General features: G+C 42.2%; 1 long non-coding RNA gene and 1 pseudogene across 1 annotated transcript; one reads left to right on the plus strand and one right to left on the minus strand.

Annotated features, from left to right (window-relative positions):
* Nucleotides 1–12,420: 12,420 nt before the first annotated feature.
* LOC139553636 (uncharacterized) lies at nucleotides 12,421–17,839 on the minus strand. The gene is made up of 2 exons (XR_011670692.1): nucleotides 17,763–17,839; nucleotides 12,421–15,136 (listed from the first exon to the last, which is right to left on the minus strand). It is a non-coding gene; the product is annotated as an uncharacterized lncRNA (long non-coding RNA).
* Nucleotides 17,840–17,972: 133 nt separating this feature from the next.
* Nucleotides 17,973–21,169, plus strand: LOC139553637 (cytochrome P450 1B1 pseudogene; annotated as a pseudogene).
* Nucleotides 21,170–21,844: the final 675 nt, after the last annotated feature.

The raw sequence follows: 21,844 nt of genomic DNA on the forward strand, positions 1-21,844 counted from the left end.
CGACATTCTACAACCAAACAACGATTATTCTGGAAAAAGGACACCTTGTACAAGATTCTGATGGAAGCTCATCAAATAGTAGGAACTATTTATGATATTATTTCTGCCAAAGGTGTTTCTACCATGTATTGAGGGGTTGAATACTTATCTAATCAAGATATATTAGTGTTTTATTTTCCATAAAAAAATGTAATTGTTTGAATTTTCTTCCACTTTGACATTACAGAGTATTTTGTGTAAATAAAAAATAAAAATAAAATTTAAATCCATTTTAATCCCACTTTGTAACACAACAAAATGTGGAAGAAATCAAGTGGTGAGAATACTTTCTGAAGACACTGTAAATGTCAGGTTATATCAGGTCACACAGGACTGTGGGGATCAGATGTTACATTTTTTTATTTTTTTTTATTTAACCTTTATTTAACTAGGCAAGTTAGTTAAGAACAAATTCTTATTTACAATGACCGGCCTACCTCGGCCAAACCTGGACGATGCTGGGCCAATTATGCACCGCCCTATGGGACTCCCAATCACGGCCAGTTGTGATACAACCTGGAATCGATCTGTAGTGACGTCTCTAGCACTGAGATGCAGTGCCTTAGACCACTGCGCCACTCGGGAGCCCCCATAGGGGGTGCCACCAGCCTCTGCTGTTTCATTGGTTGATTGGGGGATGTAAATCACTCAGCCCATGAAATGTGTGGTGTCAGACAAAGTTCAGAGTGAGTGAAGCCATGGAGGCTTGGCACAGCGCATTTTGGCGAGTACACAGACAAGGAATAGAAGTGAGTCAATCATTTATGCCCCCTCTCTCCAGTTGGGCCACTGACTGAATCTCCATCAAGAGGGACCTGTCTGTAGTGGAGTGAAGCCTATTGGATCTTTGAAACACAACCAGGCTAATGTATCAAGCCTATAAGCAATACAAGATTGCTTTTATTATGGTGTGAGATTATAGTACGGTTTTAAATACCTCAAAGGACCATAAAGGAAATCACACTACAAACTATCACCCTCATGCACTTAAGGAAATCACGAATATCGTGGATATATTGGAACTAATGGATATATGGAGGCTTAAATATCCTGACCTAGTGAGATAAACATGGCAGAGGCTCAATCAAGCTAGTCGTCTTGTCTACTTTCTTATGGCATTCTCGCTGGCACCAAAAGTTTAGAAAGTGTTGATAGGGGACAGAATGGGGACAGAATCAAATAATTGGCATATACAGTTGAAGTCGGAAGTTTACATACACCTTACACAAATACCCAGTTTTTCACAATTCCTGAAATTTAATCCAAGTAAAAATTCCCTGTTTTAGGTCAGTTAGGATCACCACTTTATTTTAAGAATGTGAAATGTCAGAATAATAGTAGAGAGAATTATTTATTTAAGCTTTTATTTCTTTCATCTCATTCCCAGTGGGTCAGAAGTTTACATACACTCAATTGGTATTTGGTAGCATTGTCTTTAAATTGTTTAACTTGGGTCAAATGTTTCAGGTAGCCTTCCACAAGCTTCCCACAATAAGTTGGGTGAATTTTGGCCCACTCCTCCTTACAGAGCTGGTGTACCTGAGTCAGGTTTGTAGGCCTCCTTGCTCGCACACGCTTTTTCAGTTCTGCCCACAAATTTTCTAGTATTGAGGTCAGGGCTTTGTGATAGCCACTCCAATACCCTGACTCATGATGCCATCTATTTGTGAAGTGCACCAGTCCCTCCTGCAGCAAAGCACCCCCACAACAGGATGCTGCACTCCCATGCTTCACGGTTGGGATGGTGTTCTTCGGCTTGCAAGCCTATCCCTTTTTCCTCCAAACATAATGATGGTCATTATGGCCAAACATATCTATTTTTGTTTCATCAGACCAGAGGACATTTCTCCAAAAAGTACGATCTTTATAACCATGTGCAGTTGCAAACCGTAGTCTGTTTTTTTTTATGGCGGTTTTGAAGCAGTGGCTTCTTCCTTGCTGAGCGACCTTTCAGGTTATGTCGATATAGGACTTGTTTTACTGTCGATATACTGTAGATACTTTTGTACCTGTTTCATACAGCATCTTCACAACGTCTGTAACGGTGTTCCTCCTCCTCTTCATACGAAGAGGAGGAGTAGTGATTCGACCAAGGCGCAGCGGTTTGTGAATACATAATGATTTATTTACAAGACGAACTAAACACACGAAGAACACTTGATATATTACAAAACAACAAAACGATGTAGACAGACCTGGACGACGAACTTACATGAAACACGAAGAAAACACGAACAGGAAAATTACTACACAAAATGACGAACGCACGAAACAGTCCCGTATGGTGTAACATAGACACAGACACAGGAGACAACCACCCACAAACAAACAGTGTGAAAACACCTACCTTAATATGATTCTCAATCAGAGGAGATGAAAACCACCTGCCTCTAATTGAGAACCATATTAGGTACCCATTCACCAACATAGAAACAGAAAACATAGACTGCCCACCCAAACTCACGTCCTGACCAACTAACACATACAAAACTAACAGAAAACAGGTCAGGAACGTGACATAACCCCCCCCTCAAGGTGCGTACTCCGAACGCACCACCAAAAGTCTAGGGGAGGGTCTGGGTGGGCATCTGACCACGGTGGTGGCTCAGGCTCTGGGCGAGGTCCCCACCCCACCATAGTCAATCCCAGCTTACGTCTCCCCCTTAGAATGACCACCCTCTTATTTCCCCCACCTAATTTAAGGGGCAACACCAAGATAAAGGACAGCTCCGGGACAAGGTAGCTCAGGACAGAGAGGTAGCTCAGGACAGAGGGATAGCTCAGGATAGAGAGGTAGCTCAGGATAGAGAGGTAGCTCAGGATAGAGGGGCAACTCCGGACTGAAGGGCAGCTCCGGACAGAGACAGCTCTGGACTGAGAGGCAGTTCTGGATGAATAACGGCTCCGGACGCTCATGGCAGGCTGACGGCTCTGGACGCTCATGGCAGGCTGACGGCTCTGGACGCTCATGGCAGGCTGACGGCTCTGGACGCTCATGGCAGGCTGACGGCTCTGGACGCTCATGGCAGGCTGACGGCTCTGGACGCTCATGGCAGGCTGACGGCTCTGGACGCTCATGGCTCGCTGACGGCTCTGGCTGCTCATGGCTCGCTGACGGCTCTGGCTGCTCATGGCTCACTAACGGCTCTGGACGCTCATGGCTCACTGGCGGCTCTGGCAGATCCTGTCTGGTTGGCGGCTCTGGCAGATCCTGTCTGGTTGGCGGCTCTGGCAGATCCTGTCTGGTTGGCGGCTCTGGCAGATCCTGTCTGGTTGGCGGCGCTGGCAGATCCTGTCTGGTTGGCGGCTCTGGCAGATCCTGTCTGGTTGGCGGCTCTGGCAGATCCTGACTGACGAACGGCTCTAGCGGCTCCTGACTGACGAACGGCTCTGACTGCTCGGGACAGACGGGCGGCTCTAATGGCTCGGGACAGACGGATGGCTCAGACGGCACTGGGCAGACGGATGGCTCAGATGGCGCTGGGGAGACGAATGGCTCAGATGGTGCTGGGGAGACGGATGGCTCAGATGGCGCTATGGAGACGGATGGCTCAGATGGCGCTAGGGAGACGGATGGCTCAGATGGCGCTATGGAGACGGATGGCTCAGATGGTGCTGGGGAGACGGATGGCTCAGATGGCGCTATGGAGACGGATGGCTCAGATGGCGCTAGGGAGACGGATGGCTCAGATGGCGCTATGGAGACGGATGGCTCAGATGGCGCTATGGAGACGGATGGTTCAGGCGCCGTTGGGCAGACGGCAGACTCTGGCCGGCTGAGACGCACTGTAGGCCTGGTACGTGGTGCCGGAACTGGAGGCACCGGACTGGAGACACGCACTTCAAGCCTAGTGCGGGGAGCAGGGACAGGGCACACTGACCTCTCGAAGCGCACTATAGGCCTGGTGCGTGGTACCGGCACTGGTGGCACCGGGCTGAGGGCACGCACATCAGGAAGAGTACGGGGAGAAGGAACAGTGCGTACAGGGCTCTGGAGACGCACAGGAGGCTTAGTGCGTGTTGCCGGAACTGGAGGCACCGAACTGGATACACGCACCATAGGAAGAGTGCGTGGAGGAGGAACAGGGCTCTGGAAACGCACTGGAAGCCTGGTGCGTGGTGTAGGCACTGGTGGTACTGGGCTGGGGCGGGGAGGTAGCGCCGGAAATACCGGACCGTGCAGGCGTACTGGCTCCCTTGAGCATTGAGCCTGCCCAACCTTACCTGGTTGAATGCTCCCCGTCGCCCGACCAGTGCGGGGAGGTGGAATAACCCGCACCGGGCTATGTAGGCGAACCGAGGACACCATGCGTAAGGCTGGTGCCATGTAAGCCGGCCCAAAGAGACGTACTGGTGGCCAGATATGTAGGGCCGGCTTCATGACATCCGGCTCAATACTCAATCTAGCCCTACCAGTGCGGGGAGGTGGAAGAACCCGCACCGGGCTATGCACACGTACAGGAGACACCGTGCGCTCTACTGCGTAACACGGTGTCTGCCCGTACTCCCGCTCTCCACGGTTAGCCTGGGAAGTGGGCGCAGGTCTCCTACCTGCCCTTGGCCCACTACCTCTTAGCCTCCCCCCCCAAGAAATTTTTGGGTAGTACTCACGGGCTTTTCGGGCTTCCGTGCTAGACGCGTCCCCTCATAACGCCGGTTCCCTTCTCCGGTTGCCTCTGCTCTCCTCAGTGCCTCCAGCTGTTCCCATGGGAGGCGATCCCTTCCAGCCAGGATCTCCTCCCATGTGTAGCAACCTTTACCGTCCAAAACATCCTCCCATGTCCATTCCTCCTTCTTGCGTTGTCCCTTCCTCCCGTTACACCGCTGCTTGGTTCTGGTTATTTGGTGGGTGGTTCTGTAACGGTGTTCCTCCTCCTCTTCATACGAAGAGGAGGAGTAGTGATTCGACCAAGGCGCAGCGGTTTGTGAATACATAATGATTTATTTACAAGACGAACTAAACACACGAAGAACACTTGATATATTACAAAACAACAAAACGATGTAGACAGACCTGGACGACGAACTTACATGAAACACGAAGAAAACACGAACAGGAAAATGACTACACAAAATGACGAACGCACGAAACAGTCCCGTATGGTGTAACATAGACACAGACAACATAGACTGCCCACCCAAACTCACGTCCTGACCAACTAACACATACAAAACTAACAGAAAACAGGTCAGGAACGTGACAACGTCCTTTGCTGTTGTTCTGAGATTGATTTGCACTTTTCACAACAAATTACGTTCATCTCTAGGAGACACAACATGTCTCCTTTCTGAGCGGTATGACGGGTGCGTGGTCCCATGGTGTTTATACTTGCACACTATTGTTTGTACAGATGAACGTGGTACCTTCAGGCCTTTGGAAATTGCTCCCAAGGATGAACCAGACTTGTGGAGGTCTACAATTTTTTCTCTGAGGTCTTGGCTGATTTCTTTAGGTTTTCCCATGATGTCAAGCAAAGTTTGAAGGTAGGCCTTGAAATACATCCACAGGTACACCTCCAATTGACTCAAATGATGTCAATTAGCCTTCAGAAGCTTCTAAAGCCATGATATCATTTTCTGGAATTTTCCAAGCTGTTTAAAGGCACAGTCAACTTAGTGTATGTAAACTTCTGACCGACCCACTGGAATTGTGATACAGTGAATTATAAGTGAAATAATCTGTCTGTAAACAATTGTTGGAAAAATGACTTCTGTCAGGCACAAAGTAGATGTCCTACCCGACTTGCCAAAACTGTAGTTTGTTAACAAGACATTGGTGGAGTGGTTGAAAATTAGTTTTAATGACTCCAATCATTCCAATGACTCTAAACTTCCGACTTCAACTGTACATTGCTTTTACAGAATTTCCACCTGGACGAGGATATTGGAAATTTAATCATACCCTACTGGATGACAACTTGTTTTTAACCAGGACAGAAGAATCTATAACTGACTTTTTCCGATATAACATAGGTACAGCAGATCCCTTTATTGTATGGGACACTTTAAAATGTGCCTTTAGATGCCTTGCATATCAATACATATTTTTTTAAACAAAAGCAATTAAGGTCAAAAGAGTTAGGAAGTAACAGTAACTACCAAAAGAGTAGGAAATAACAGTGCAGATAGATAGCAATAAAAACTGTACCATTGTAATGATCTTCGTTGGGAGAAAGAGAGGAGGACCAATGCGCAGCGTGGTACGTGTTCATTTTCTTTAATAACGAACGAACACAGAAACAAAACAATAAACGATACTTGAAATACAAACCGAAACAGTTCCGTGTGGAACAAACACTGACATGGAAAATAACCACCCATGAAACCCAGGTGGAAAAAGGCTACCTAAGTATGATTCTCAATCAGAGACAACTAACGACACCTGCCTCTGATTGGCCAAACGAAAAAACCAACATAGAAAAACAAACATAGATAACCCACCCAACTCACGCCCTGACCACACTAAAACAAAGAAATAACAAAAGAACTAATAAGGTAAGAATGTGACAACCATAGAGGCACAGAATAAGTTAGAGGAAAAACAAAAAGAAAGATCAAGTGTAATATATTATAAAAAATAAAGCCAACTGTATGGGATATGGGGGTTTGAATCTTCAATATAGAAATGCTACCAAAAGTAATTTACTGAAAGTTGTTACATGATTCACCAAGCTATATTTTGAAAGAGGAAGCTATAACCATATGTTTTCATTTCAGTCTCCTCCATCTTCACTAACCAAAGTTAATTGTAATGATTTTTTTTCTATTAGTTATGGGAAATTATTACCTGTACAGAAAAACTCATCTGAAGGCCAAATTACAGAGGAGGAACTTCTTCATGCAATTTAAGCCTTTAAGTCTTAGGAAACTCCAGGACTGGATGGCATACCAGGTGAGGTATATCAAACCTTTTTTGATTTACTCAGAGGACCATTATTAGCATGTTTTATTAACCACTCCTATAAAAATGGTAGATTATCAGATACTCAAAAAGAAGGTCTGATTTCACTATCACTGAAACTGGACCCAGGTGGTAAATATATAAAGATCCAGTCCATTTAAATTGGAGGTCCCTTACACTTCTAGCAAAATACATAGCGCATAAAATTAAAAAGGTATTGTCGGACATTATTAATTCTAATCAGACAGTTTTTTTTACATAGACAATACATTGGAGATAATATAAGACACTAGTACTGGAAACAATAGAACAATATGAAAAATCTGGGAAATCAAAGCTGACTTTGAAAATACTTTTGATAAAGTACAACTGGAATTTATATATAAATGCCTGGAATATATCGATTTTGGAGAATCTCTCATAAAACGGGTTAAAGTTATGTATAGTAACCCTAGGTGTAAAATAGTAAACATTGGCTACTTCTCAGAAAGTATTAATCTGTCAAGAGGAGTAAAACAAGGTTGTCCACTATCAACATAGCTATTTATTATGGCCATCGAAATGTTAATTATTAAAAGCAGATCTAACAATAATATCAAGGGGCTAGAAATCCAGGGCTTAAAATCAAAGGTGTCATTGTATGCTGATGATTCATGTTTTCTTTTAAATCCACTATTTGGATCCCTCCACAGCCTCAGAGAGGATCTAGATATTTTTATAACCAAATTACAACCAAAGTGTACTATATTTCGTATTGGATCCCAAAAAAATACACATTTTACATTACTGTGTAGTTTACCAATAAAATGGTCTGACGGTGAAGTGGACATACGCTATAGTCTTTGTAAATGATATCATAAATATGACTGGTGGAGTTATGTCAAACATGCAGCTAACAAAAAATATATGGAAATGTCTGCTCTATCCAAATTTACAACCAACTAATTGCAGCATTACCAAAAAAATGGAAGAGGCAAGTGGAAGGGGGAGAAAGTAAGGAACTTGTCTGTCGGCCCTGCATTGAAGACCAGAAAAGAGAAAATTGTGATAAATAAAAAGTATACAAGTTTCATTTAAGGACCAACAAATTGACAGCTGTGCCATACAGATTGCAAAATAGTTGGGAAGAGATTTTCGATGTACCGATTCCATGGCACGTGGTTTATGAAACACAAAACGACGCAGGATTTAGTTAAATGATTATACAAAATTCTTTCAACCAGTAGAATGTTATACAGCGGGGCAAAAAAGTATTTAGTCAGCCACCAATTGTGCAGGTTCTCCCACTTAAAAAGATGAGAGAGGCCTGTAATTTTCATCATAGGCACACTTCAACTATGAAGTGGATTTTTTATGAATTTATTAGGAAATTATGGTGGAAAATAAGTATTTGGTCAATAACAAAAGTTTATCTCAATACTTATACCCTTTGTTGGCAATGACAGAGTCAAACGTTTTCTGTAAGTCTTCACAAGGTTTTCACACACTGTTGCTGGTATTTTGGCCCATTCCTCCATGCAGATCTCCTCTAGAGCAGTGATGTTTTGGGGCTGTTTCTTGGGCAACACGGACTTTCAACTCCCTCCAAAGATTTTCGATGGGATTGAGATCTGGAGACTGGCTAAGCCACTCCAGGACCTTGAAATGCTTCTTACGAAGCCACTCCTTCATTGCCCGGGCGGTGTGTTTGGGATCATTGTCATGCTGAAAGACCCAGCCACGTTTCATCTTCAATGCCCTTGCTGATGGAAGGAGGTTTTCACTCAAAATCTCACGATACATGGCCCCATTCATTCTGTCCTTTACACGGATCAGTCGTCCTGGTCCCTTTGCAGAAAAACAGCCCCAAAGCATGATGTTTCCACCCCCATGCTTCACAGTAGGTATGGTGTTCTTTGGATGCAACTCAGCATTCTTTGTCCTCCAAACACGACGAGTTGAGTTTTTACCAAAAAAGTTATATTTTGGTTTCATCTGACCATATGACATTCTCCCAATCTTCTTCTGGATCATCCAAATGCTCTCTAGCAAACTTCAGACGGGCCTGGACATGTACTGGCTTAAGCAGGGGGACACGTCTGGCACTGCAGGATTTGAGTCCCTGGCGGCGTAGTGTGTTACTGATGGTAGGCTTTGTTACTTTGGTCCCAGCTCTCTGCAGGTCATTCACTAGGTCCCCCCGTTCTTGTTCACCGTTCTTGTGATCATTTTGACCCCACGGGGTGAGATCTTGCGTGGAGCCCCAGATCGAGGGAGATTATCAGTGGTCTTGTATGTCTTCCATTTCCTAATAATTGCTCCCACAGTTGATTTCTTCAAACCAAGCTGCTTACCTATTGCAGATTCAGTCTTCCCAGCCTGGTGCAGGTCTACAATTTTGTTTCTGGCGTCCTTTGACAGCTCTTTGGTCTTGGCCATAGTGGAGTTTGGAGTGTGACTGTTTGAGCTTGTGGACAGGTGTCTTTTATACTGATAACAAGTTCAAACAGGTGCCATTAATACAGGTAACGAGTGGAGGACAGAGGAGCCTCTTTAAAGAAGAAGTTACAGGTCTGGAAGAGCCAGAAATCTTGCTTGTTTGTAGGTGACCAAATACTTATTTTCCACCATAATTTGCAAATAAATTCATTCAAAATCCTACAATATGATTTTCTGGATTTTTTTTTCTCATTTTGTCCGTCATAGTTGAAGTGTACCTATGATGAAAATTACAGGCCTCTCTCATCTTTTTAAGTGGGAGAACTTGCACAATTGGTGGCTGACTAAATACTTTTTTGCCCCACTGTATATATATGGGTGATTGGAAATTATGCAGACAATTACATTCATAGAAGCCACAATATATCTGTAATATTAAAGCTGATCTACCACCTAAAAAATTTAAAATATATATTTTTTAAACACAACCAGGCTGTTATGATCATGCCACTCAGTGCATGGGGTGAACATACTGCATGACAAGCAATTGCATTGTAAACTCATACCATATTCATGGCCACACTCATTTTTATGTATATTATTCTCTTTGTTAATCATTAGTAATTTATGTCACTCTTTGTCTTGAATTATGAATAGATTGCAACACTCTTTATGGCATGCATGCTACGAGCATATACAGGCCTTGAATGAAGGGAAAATGTTCTCAAAATGTGAAAAGGTTTCAGTAATTCCATGACACTTAGTTAACAGCATTTTCAAACTAATTAAAACGTTCAACAGATTTTGGCCGCACATTGGCCATCATGGCTCTCGTGTGAAAAGGTGGCGTCATTGCCCAGGCCAAGAGCTAGGCGATTTATACACTTCAAGATTTACAACAAGTGTTGTTTATCTTGTGCACATTACGTGGCAGCTCTACTTTTCCCCAACTACTGTGTCAGGATGTTATCATTCCACTAAAGTGAATGATGCCCAAATGTTCCTTTTTAAGTCCTCCTTTTATACTGCAGTCAAGACGGTGGCCATGTTTGAGCTGTGAGCCACTGGGCACAGATACCAATTCAACGTATATTCCACATTTGATCAATGTAATTTCATTGAAATGATGTGGAAACAATGTTGATTCAACCAGTGTGTGCCCAGTGAGGAGTGTCTTGAAAAAATGTCCTGAAAAAATGCATCATCTCAAACTTCAGCATCTCAAACTAGCAATGTCCGGTGGTTACCTCCTTGGCTGGCTGGGATGGCCAAGGCCCAGGGGATGTTTTGGTTGGTCTGTTTACTGGTTTCTCTGGGGTTTTTTGGCAGTCTTGTTTCGATATTGGCTCACCCCTGTTCTTTCTAAAGCCTAATCTACACTGAAATTCCTGCATTCTCCTTTGCTCCTCCCCTTTCCCAAGTCCCACCGGCTCAGCAACTGCCTGTTGGACCCCTGGCTTTCCTCTCTTCTCTGCCCCCCTCCTTCCTGCCTGTCGGTGCTGTGCGTGACAGTAGCTCACTGAGAAGTGGAAATTAGACTAGTAAACAATGATTAGCTCCAGGGCTGGGGCAGCCTGGTCTACCGTGGGTCCTGTCTCCACGCGCCTGCCGCCAGAGCATTATAGGCAACATGAAGCCCTCCAAGCCCCTTCCCATCCCCAGTCCCTTCCCACCACTCTTCTCCCCACCCCAGCAGAGTCAGCTTGGGGTCAGGGACAAACTTTCACAGCCAGGTTACAGGAGATAATCACAGGCAAACACGGCAGCCACACGCAAAAAGCACACACATGAGCCCCCCCCTGCCGTAAACCTGGCTCTAATTAGAGGTGATGGGGATGCGAGTGGCCACATGTGTATGAAGGAGAGCAGGAGGAGGAGGAGGGCAGTTATGGTGTAGTGTTACACACACAGAAGAATTACCCTGTAGCGAGAGAACAATGAGACATGCGAGAAATAGTCATCCAAGTGAAGCAGTGTCTTCTGTTCTGAGACACCTACAGCACCCGATGTCACAGGAAGGCCAAAAAGATCAGCAAGGACATCAACCACCCATGCCACAGCCTGTTCACCCAGCTATCATCCACAAGGTGAGGTCAGTGCAGGTGCATCAAAGCTGGGACTGAGAGACTGAAAAACAGCTTCTATCTCAAGGCCGTCAGACTGTTAATTAAATAGCCATCACTGGCCGGCTTCCACCCGATTACGTAACCCTGCACCTTAGAGGCTGCTGCCCTATATACATAGACTTGTAATCACTATCCACTTTAATAATGGAACACTAGTCACTTTAATAATGTTTAAATAATGTTTACATACTGCTTTACTAATCTCATATGTATATACTGTATCTGTTCTACTGTAGTTTAGTCAATGCCACTCCGACATTGCTCCATCTAATATTTATATGTTTCTTAATTCCATTATTTTACTTTTAGATTAGTGTGTATTGCTGTGAACTGTTAGATACTACTACACTGTTGGAGCTAGGAACACAAGCATTTTCCTACACCCGTAATAACATCTGCTAAATATGTGTATGTGACCAATACAATTTGATTTGATTTGACATTGCTGTGTCTGGTTAACCGAGGAATCATGCTGGATGATGGTAGTCCCGTGTGGCTCAGTTGGTAGAGCATGGCGCTTGCAACGCCAGGGTTGTGGGTTCATTCCCCACAGGGGGACCAGGATGAATATGTATGAACTTTCCAATTTGTAAGTCGCTCTGGATAAGAGCGTCAGCTAAATGACTTAAATGTAAATGTAAAATGGATGCTTTCGTGTTTTCACGAACACCACATTTCTGCTGACAAAACAGGGAGAGGGAAGTGAACAGCTTCTAGACATAGTTATGAAGTTGGATAACTATCAAAAACAGAAAAGAGAGACCAATTTCATTTTGAAGTACAGAGGGTCAAACAAAACTTTACCTCATTGAAGGTATAATATGCAGAATTACAGAGTGTGGCTTCAATTGTAGCCAAACTATGGAATAAAGATGTCTTTTCACATTTCTCTCAACCAATTAGAAGAAACAACCAATTAAACCTAGTAGTAAAACATACACATACAGAGCATGTTTAATGTACCTTCTGATGTTTGAGCTATGCGCTACATTGCATGATTTTACCTGTATTCCATTTCAAGTCTCAGAAGAACAAGACATTTAAAAAATAAACACAAAGGTTTTTTCACCCTTACAAACTTTTCTGTTATTATTTTTGTAGTTTAAAATGTTTAATGTTGAAAGCATCCTTTCTTCCCACCTTCAACATTACTGTACTTCAGTCATACCTTAGAATAATAATACATATTTTGGCTTATGTCAATGTTTAATGTAAATATTGCTCACTTCAGAAAGGATGTTTGCAAAAAAATGTATTATATTTCACCATGTTTTCTCAATGACATTCAATTCACCATTGAAAAAAGGGGCAGATTTCAGTTTGTTCCACCTTAGTGAGTCTGTCTACAAGTCAGAGACCACTATGATGACACACCAAATGTGTTTGATGGATCCTTTTCGTCTTCTTCTAATGCCTCTTAAGGGGAAAGTAATCCGATTATGTTACTGATCTTGGGTAATCCAAAAGTTACGTTACTGATTACAATTCTGGACAGGCAACTAGTACCATTTAGAAAGTAACCTACCCAACCCTAAATGTAATGAGGTCTCTACAGTGTTTAATAAAAACTCAGCTCAAATCATATTTGAATCAACTTAAGAAAGGCTTGGCAGATTGATCTCTTAAAGATATTCTCCGGTACTTTTGTATACTTTTTAGCCAGTAGTGCTCAGGAGCCAAAAGGGCTCCCAGGATATTGCGTACTACATCACAAATGTGCAGATATGTGCACCACGTCATTGCTGTCTCTCTCGCTCTACCGTGTTTGCGTCTTGCTGGCTGTCACTCAAATGGCGAGGGGCTGAAGCTCATTGGCTGAAACTTGATTGCTAGGGGCTGGCTCACGTGATGGTAAATGTATGGGAAATGCCATCACACAGCTTCCAGAAAACAGTAGCTTTCAAACTGGCTACTTGAGGTAATAGATTATGCATGTATGAACTACACATTGAAACATCCAGCCCAAAGTGGGAGGTTTAAAAATACTTAGTAGTTGCCAAAGTACCGGAGCATATCTTTAATTACTATTATTTAACCTCAGCTATGAAAATAGGCTATGCAATGATTTAAATAATCTCGACCAAAACATTTAAAAAAAAATCTGTAACACCCATAGCGAGAATTCCCCCTCCCCCCTTTCCCATTTCCTCATGCACCAATAATGAGTGACTGTGCTGGAGTATTACTGAAGTCTCTGTCCCCCTAACTTACTGCCTCACATTTCGAAAATGTTAGTGCCTTCAATTAGGGTCATTACCTCCCTGCAAAAATAAACTTCACAGTTGGTGAGAAAACTAGAAACACAAATGTCTTCTTTGACACTGAGGGGGGAAAAAGTTTTGCATCGGGAACTAAAATTCAACTTTGATTTCAATGAAGAATAAACTGTACTTTGTAATGCATGCCAAGGACAAGGCTCAGGTTGACCATGATGCGTGCTACCAGGCATGAAAGCATGATATACTGTATTTCAGGTACCAAAACCGACATCTTTAGTGTCACCATTCCACCTGCACCTTTTGAGGGATCAGAATGCCATTCAACCCTTTTGATCTCCTGAAAAGTTTCCTCCTAACTCTTTGGCACTCAAGAGCCACTTCAGAGAGCACCCAGAGGGCGCCTGAGGTGTATTGTGATATTATATAAAGAAAGCTGCCATTGGATGGCTCTAACCTGGTCTCAGAGCATTTCGTATTATTCTGTACGTAAATCCAAGACACTCCATTTAGCATGATATGTTAAGTTTCGTATGGTATGTATTCATTTGTGGTTGTTCATCACCCATTTCCTATGATATGGTACTAATTACAATTCATATTATACAATGGCAAGAAAAAAGCATGTGAACCCTTTGGAATGACCTGGATTTCTGCATGAATTAGTCATAAAATTTGATCTGATCTTCATCTAAGTCACAACAATAGACAAACACAGTGTGCTTAAACTAATAAAATACAAATTATTGTATTTTTTCTTGTCTGTATTGAATAGATAATTTCAATATTCACAGTGTAGGTTGGGAAAAGTATGTGATCCCCTAGGCTAATGACTTCTCCAAAAGCTAATTGGAGTCAGGAGTCAGCTAACCTGGAGTCCAATCAATGAGACGAGATTGAAGATGTTGGTTAGAGCTGTCCTGCCCTATAAAAACACTCACAAAATTTGAGTTTGCTATTCACAAGAAGCATTGCCTGATGTGAACCATGCCTCGAACAAAAGAGATTTCAGAAGACCTGAGATTAAAAATTGTTGACTTGCATAAAGCTGGAAAGGGTTACAAAAGTATCTCTAAAAGCCTTAATGTTCATCAGTCCACGGTAAGACACATTGTCTATAAATGGAGAAAGTTCAGCACTGTTGCTACGCTCCGTAGGAGTGGCTGTCCTGCAAAGATGACTGCAAGAGCACAGTGCAGAATGCTCAATGAGGTTAAGAAGAATCCTGGAGTGTCAGCTAAAGACTTACAGAAATCTCTGGAACATGCTAACATCTCTGTTGACGAGTCTACGATACGTAAAACACTAAACAAGAATGGTGTTCATGGGAGGACACCACGGAAGAAGCCACTGCTGTCCAAAAAAAACCATTGCTGCACGTCTGAAGTTCGCAAAATAGTCCCTTGGATGTTCCACAGCGCTTCTGGCAAAATGTTCTGTGGACAGATGAAAATAAAGTTGAGTTGTTTGGAAGAAACACACAACACTATGTGTTGAGAAAAAAAGGCACAGCACACCTACATCAAAACCTCATCCCAACTGATGGAGGGAGCATCATGGTTTGGGGCTGCTTTGCTGCCTCAGGGCCTGGACAGCTTGCTATCATCGAAGTTGGATGATGCAACAGGTCAACGACTCAAAACACAGAAGTAAATCAACAGAATGGCTTCATCAGAAGAAAATACGCCCATTCAGAGTCTTGACCTCAACCCGATTTAAAATGCTGTGGCATGACCTCGAGAGCGGTTCACACCAGACATCCTAAGAATATTGCTGAACTGAAACAGTTTTGTAAAGATGAATGGTCCAAAATTCCTCCTGACCGTTGTGCAGGTCTGATTTGCAACTACAGAAAATGTTTGGTTGAGTTTATTGCTACCAAAGGAGAGTCAACCAGTTATTAAATCCAAAAGTTCACATACTTTTCCCACCCTACACTGTGAATGTTTACATGGTGTGTTCAATAAAGACATGAAAACATATAATTGTTTGTGTGTTATTAATTTAAGCAGACTGTGTTTGTCTATTGTTGTGACTTAAAAGAAGATCAGATCATTTTATGACCAATTGATGCAGTAATCCAGGTAATTCCAAAGGGTTCACATACTTTTTCTTGATCCATTATGTTACAAATTTGCAAAACATGATATGTTACGAATTCTAGCTAGGTGGCTAACATTAGCTAGCTGGTTAACATTAGCTCGGCTAGGGGTTAAGTTTATACAAGAAAATATTTAACTAGGCAAGCCAGTTAAGAACAAATTCTTATTTACAATGACGGCCTACCCCGGACCAATTGTGTGCCACCCTATGGGACTCCCAATCACAGCTGGATCTGATACAGCCTGGATTTGAATCAGGGACTGTGGTGATGCCACTTGCACTGAGATGCCGTGCCTTAGACCGCTGTGCCACTCGGTAGCCCAGGGTTAGGGTTAAGGTTAGGGTTAAGAGTAGGAGTTAATGAAGGGTTAGGGGAAGGGTTAGCTAAAAGTGTTAAGGTTGAGGTTAGGAGAAGGGGAAGGAGTTGCAAAGTAGCTAAAAAGTAGTAAGTAGTCGAAAAGTTGCTAATTAGCTAAAATGCTAAAGTTGTCTGTGATTAAATTCAAACTCGCAAACTTTGGGGTTGCTAGACTTTAGGTTTCGGGTAAGGGTTAGCTAAAAGGCTTATTAAGGTTAGGGTTATGGGAAGGGTTAGCTAAAAGGGTTAAGGTTAGGGGCAGGGGATTTTGTTGCAAAGTAGCTAAAAAACAGTAAGTAGTTGAAAAGTTGCTAATTATCTAAAATGCTAATGTTGTCCATAATGCGATTCGAACTCTCAACCTTTTGGTTTTTGCCTTAAGTAACCATCTGTTCTATGCAAATATACGAAACATAACATACCATACTAAATGGAGTGTCTCGGATTATGTACAGAATAATATGAAAGGCTCTGAGACCAGGTTGCTGGCTCATATCTGAAACATGGCTCTCACGGAAAACTACAGGCACTTTTATGCTTTGTAAATGCTTGAAGAAATGCTGTAGCATGAGACCTGCTGAAAATATGAATATGAATTTTTCATGGATTTTCTCTGCTAAAATGTCGTCCTTTATGTTTAGAGGTGTTTGTATAAGCATACTTATGTAAGGCAAGTTAGTCTATTTACCTGTATTTCAAATGCAACATTGTATTTATCATTTTTAAATAACCTGATATTTTTACACAGGCAGGTAGTTCTTCATAATGGCAAAATAAACAGTCTATATATAGTCTATAGACAATATTTCAATCCACACGTGGATAACTATTTTAGTTGCATCCATGTAAACTATGGGTCATTTTCATTTTATATCACTAGACAAGTGTGTAAGAGCCACCCAAGACCTTATCACGATGAGGGTTAATTTAATTTAAACACTTCTGATAGGTACCCATCCCTAGTTCAATAAGCTAAATGTAATTTAGGCTATTCAAGAAAGGAAATTCAGACAATGATGGAAGATCTAACATAATTGTATTATTACAAATATTATTTGTTTCATCTTCTGCGCAATATTATGGAAAGCCTTCGGACTCGGGTAGGCTCGTACGCAACTTTCACTGACCTTCAGAGTTCGATTTGAACCGCGACATAGTTGAGTGATTGAAAATACTATCACGAAGATATACAACTGGCTGTATGCAGCTCTAAAAGAACGCAATATGCAACAACGCGTTGCACAGTACCTGAAAAGTAGTAAAACTTACTGAAAACCCATGCTTTTTAAAAACATGTATTAGGCTACATGGCACCATGAGAACATTCATATTTTTATGAGAGAGACTAAACAGAGTTTAAGTTAGGCTAATTATGGAGAGAATAGAATGTCCATGCAGACGCGCACAAAAGCCAAACATACGTTATCGACTATACGAGAAACAAACCGTATGCTATACGCTTTTCTGTACCAAACTGCGCCCTTGAGTTTTCTAAGTATAAGAAAGTATAACAATTTAAAATGGGATCGTCTGTCACTATTCGAGTTTGTAAAATAATCGTTACTTTCCTCCTAAACTTGTCACTAGTTACTGGAGCTCACCTCCGGGGACAGCGGTTGCTCTTGCGCGCTCTGTTTCCCAGTGCGCGGCGCGCGTCGAGGTCCAACAGCAGAAAGATAATATATAGTGGGGTCTGCAGGGCTACCACAATGGGAGGAGTATGAAAATGATGCTGAGCCCTGCCCACAGACTGCAAACATATAAGACACCGTGCTGAAGCAAAACTAGTCACTAAGGTTTTACATCTTGCTGAAAAGTGTGACTAGAGAACAACTTCACCATAACTCACCAAGCTTAATCTGAGATAATTTCCCAAGAAGTACTGAGACTGTCACCGTGGTCTCAGCAGGACACTTTGGACTTTAAACTAACTGAACTAGTTTTATATTAGATGGATTCATTGAAATTGAACATCACAAAATCACGTTTGAAAAGTAAGCTGGACTAAAACTGACTGAGAGTGCTGAAAAAAGTGGAACTTTTTTGTACTGTTTTTTTTCTATTCACAATATCTGTCTCCAGGAATAGGTCATAAATCATCCAGAACCATGGCACTGCTGGACACAGAGTTTGAGGGTAGCAGCAGCATCATCAGGGAGTGGAGTGGACAGGTCCAGCCAGCGCTGGTCGCCTCCTTGGTTTTTCTCTTCTGTCTGGAAGCCTGTCTGTGGGTCAGGAATCTCAGACTCAAGAAAAGGCTGCCAGGACCTTTTGCCTGGCCGGTGGTGGGCAATGCCATGCAGCTGGGGCAGATGCCTCATATCACCTTCTCCAAGCTGGCAAAGAAGTACGGCAACGTGTATCAGATAAGACTGGGCTGCAACAACATAGTGGTGCTTAATGGAGACACAGCAATACGAGAAGCTTTGGTTCAGCACAGCACAGAGTTTGCAGGCAGACCTGACTTTGTGTCTTTTCGGATGATTTCAGGAGGCAGGAGCATGACATTCACTAACTACAGCAAACAGTGGAAAATGCACCGGAGAATTGCACAATCTACCATTAGAGCTTTCTCCTCAGCAAACAGCCAGACCAAGAAAGCATTTGAGCAGCACGTTTTAGGAGAATCTATGGATCTTGTGCAGGTATTTCTGAGAATGAGTGCAGATGGACGATATTTTAATCCTGCTCATGAATTTACAGTAGCTGCTGCTAATGTAATCTGTGCCCTGTGCTTTGGAAAACGTTATGGCCATGATGACATTGAGTTTAGAACTCTCCTAGGCAGAATGGACAAGTTTGGAGAGACGGTGGGGGCTGGCAGCTTGGTGGATGTCATGCCCTGGCTTCAGAATTTCCCAAATCCTGTCCGCAGCGTCTACCAGAATTTCAAACACATAAATGAGGAGTTTTTTGCCTTTGTGAAAGACAAAGTGATGCAGCACCGAGAAACCTTCAACCCTGATGTGACCCGGGACATGAGTGATGCTATCATTAATGTGATTGAGCACGGAAAGGACAGTGGACTGACCAAAGACTTCACAGAAGGAACAGTCACAGACCTTATTGGAGCCGGCCAAGACACAATGTCAACCATTTTACAATGGATTCTCCTGCTTTTGATCAAATACCCCATCATCCAAACCAAGCTGCAGGAGCAGATTGACAAAGTGGTAGGCCGTGACAGGCTGCCCTGTATTGAGGACAAAGCCAGCCTGGCTTACCTAGATGCCGTTATCTATGAGACCATGCGCTACACCAGCTTTGTACCCCTCACCATCCCCCACTCCACCACCTCAGATGTCACCATCGAAGGCTTCCACATCCCCAAAGACACAGTGGTCTTCATCAACCAGTGGTCTGTCAACCACGACCCTTTACAGTGGAAGGACCCACATCTCTTTGACCCTTCACGGTTCCTAGATGAAAGCGGTGCCCTTGACAAAGACCTAACTAACAGCGTCATGATCTTCTCCACTGGTAAGAGGCGATGTATTGGCGACCAGATTGCCAAAGTGGAAATCTTTTTATTTACAGCCATCTTGCTTCACCAGTGTACCTTTGAGAGCAACCCCTCAGAGGCCCTGACCCTTGATTGTTCCTATGGGCTCGCACTGAAGCCCCTGCACTACACCATCACAACCAAGCTCAGGGGAAAGCTGCTCGGTCTGGTGTCACCTGCATAAAAATCTCATCCCAATATTGTGACTCAAGGCCAGCAAAAACTACAAATTTGCCAAGCAATGATATTTTACAGTGAGTATTAGTAAACATGCACTGAATGTTGTTGTTGAGTGTAATATTTCATATTTAATATTTAATTAATATCTGATCACAATTTAATATGTTTGCATTGTTGTTGATACAGGACTGAACGTATGATTACAGTGAAGGAAAGTTTGCTAGGTATAGCTATATCTCCTGGGGGCCAGGGGACGGGGCATGGGGTCAATCAATTTGAACAGGTTCTCAAACTATGTACTTTATCATATTCTTTAAGGAAGTATACTTTTGTTTCATATACATTTTGAGCTTTGAGCGTACTTCATATACAGTATTTAGCATGTTAACATATGAAAATATGTGCAGGAAACTAGAATATTCCTCAACAGTCAATGGAAAGTTATATCACAGTGTAATATGCCTGTGAGTGTTTGTGAATGTTGTAGTCACACCTGAAGGACCACAGTTTGTTGCCTTGAGGACTTTGTGGATGTCTCTCATTAACATGGTGATGTTTCAATGAATTTATCTTTTTCACATAAAGCTATCACAATTTTTTTTAAATATATATATTTCAGGTATGAACAATATTTGTTAAGTATTATAATCAAATCCACTATCTACTGTACACCATGCATATGAGCACATTGAATACTGTTGACAGATGCTGACGAACTGCTAAAGGAAAATCAAGATACGTATTTTCCATAGCCTACTGTGTGAAGACAACTCAGTGTTAACAGCACTGTTGCCTCTGTGCAGCTTCACGCTCAGTGTCTCCAACAATATTTGGAGGTGTTTCAATGGAGAGGTGGGTTTCTACTGGAGCCTAGAAGCATGGTACTGATAATGCTGATGAACAGGTGGGAGAGGACCAATTCTAAACACTGACCACATTGATCTTCTCAGAAATCTACTTTACTGAACAGGCACTCCAGCTACACAGCCCATCCCTTCATATCCAAACCAACTGCCACTAAATACAATATTACTACACAAATCAATGGAGTTTTGATGTATTTTCAAAAATGCATGTATGTTTACACCTCAAGGCTCTGAAATCTGTAGATGTAATGTCACCTTTGTCAAAGATCATGTATTCAGAAATGTATTAAATATTGTTCAGAATATCTGCCTCTCTCAAACCAAGAAACTCAACTACAGCATGTGTTGAATGTCCAGGCAAGGATTCATGATTGAAAATATGTTGTTTTGTTTGTTTGTTTGTTTTATATGATTGAAAAATAAGCTACATCTGGAATGAATAAAGCAACGTTTAAATCAATCAGGGGCTGATAGTGACTGATTCTGCTTCTCTCTCGTTTGTCATTGATTAACTCATTAAGCACCTCATCACTGGAAGGTTTGCATTCTCCTCTCCATGTGTTGTTCTTTGTAGTAACACACTTCATGTACAGCGGAATGAATATGAGGTGGTGCATAACACATTACAAAGTAACAATTATTATGGGGATTCACACTCTAAGGTGCATTGTATAATACAATACTTAATCAATTATAATACAACTGTAAACAAGTGTTTATCACTGGTTACAATCATTATGTTTTACAGCTAGTCTACACCAGTCCTGCATGTTTGATCTCATCAAAACTGTTAAAAGACATCAAATGTATTTGAATTGTGATCTGGTTTGGCAACAATACATCATATAACAGAGGAATCTCTCCTTGCAGCAAGCACTACCATCAGAGCACAGAATTCCATAGAAGTTGAATTCCTGCTGAATAGCATTGAAACCCCTGTAGGTCTACTTTCTAAAAGTTATTTGTTTCTCTCCGTAGCCTTACTACTAGTGTAATTGTCAGAGGTCTCTGTTTTGAAATCACTCTTTAACTATTTTGATAAAGCCTCAAGCCTAAGAGTTATATTATCTCGTTTATATGTTTAAAAGGACCCTTATGCTAACAAAAGCTCTTGTAAATGTATACTTTTATAAAA

Source organism: Salvelinus alpinus, chromosome 25, assembly GCF_045679555.1.
Source record: "Salvelinus alpinus chromosome 25, SLU_Salpinus.1, whole genome shotgun sequence".
Lineage (NCBI taxonomy): Eukaryota > Metazoa > Chordata > Actinopteri > Salmoniformes > Salmonidae > Salvelinus > Salvelinus alpinus.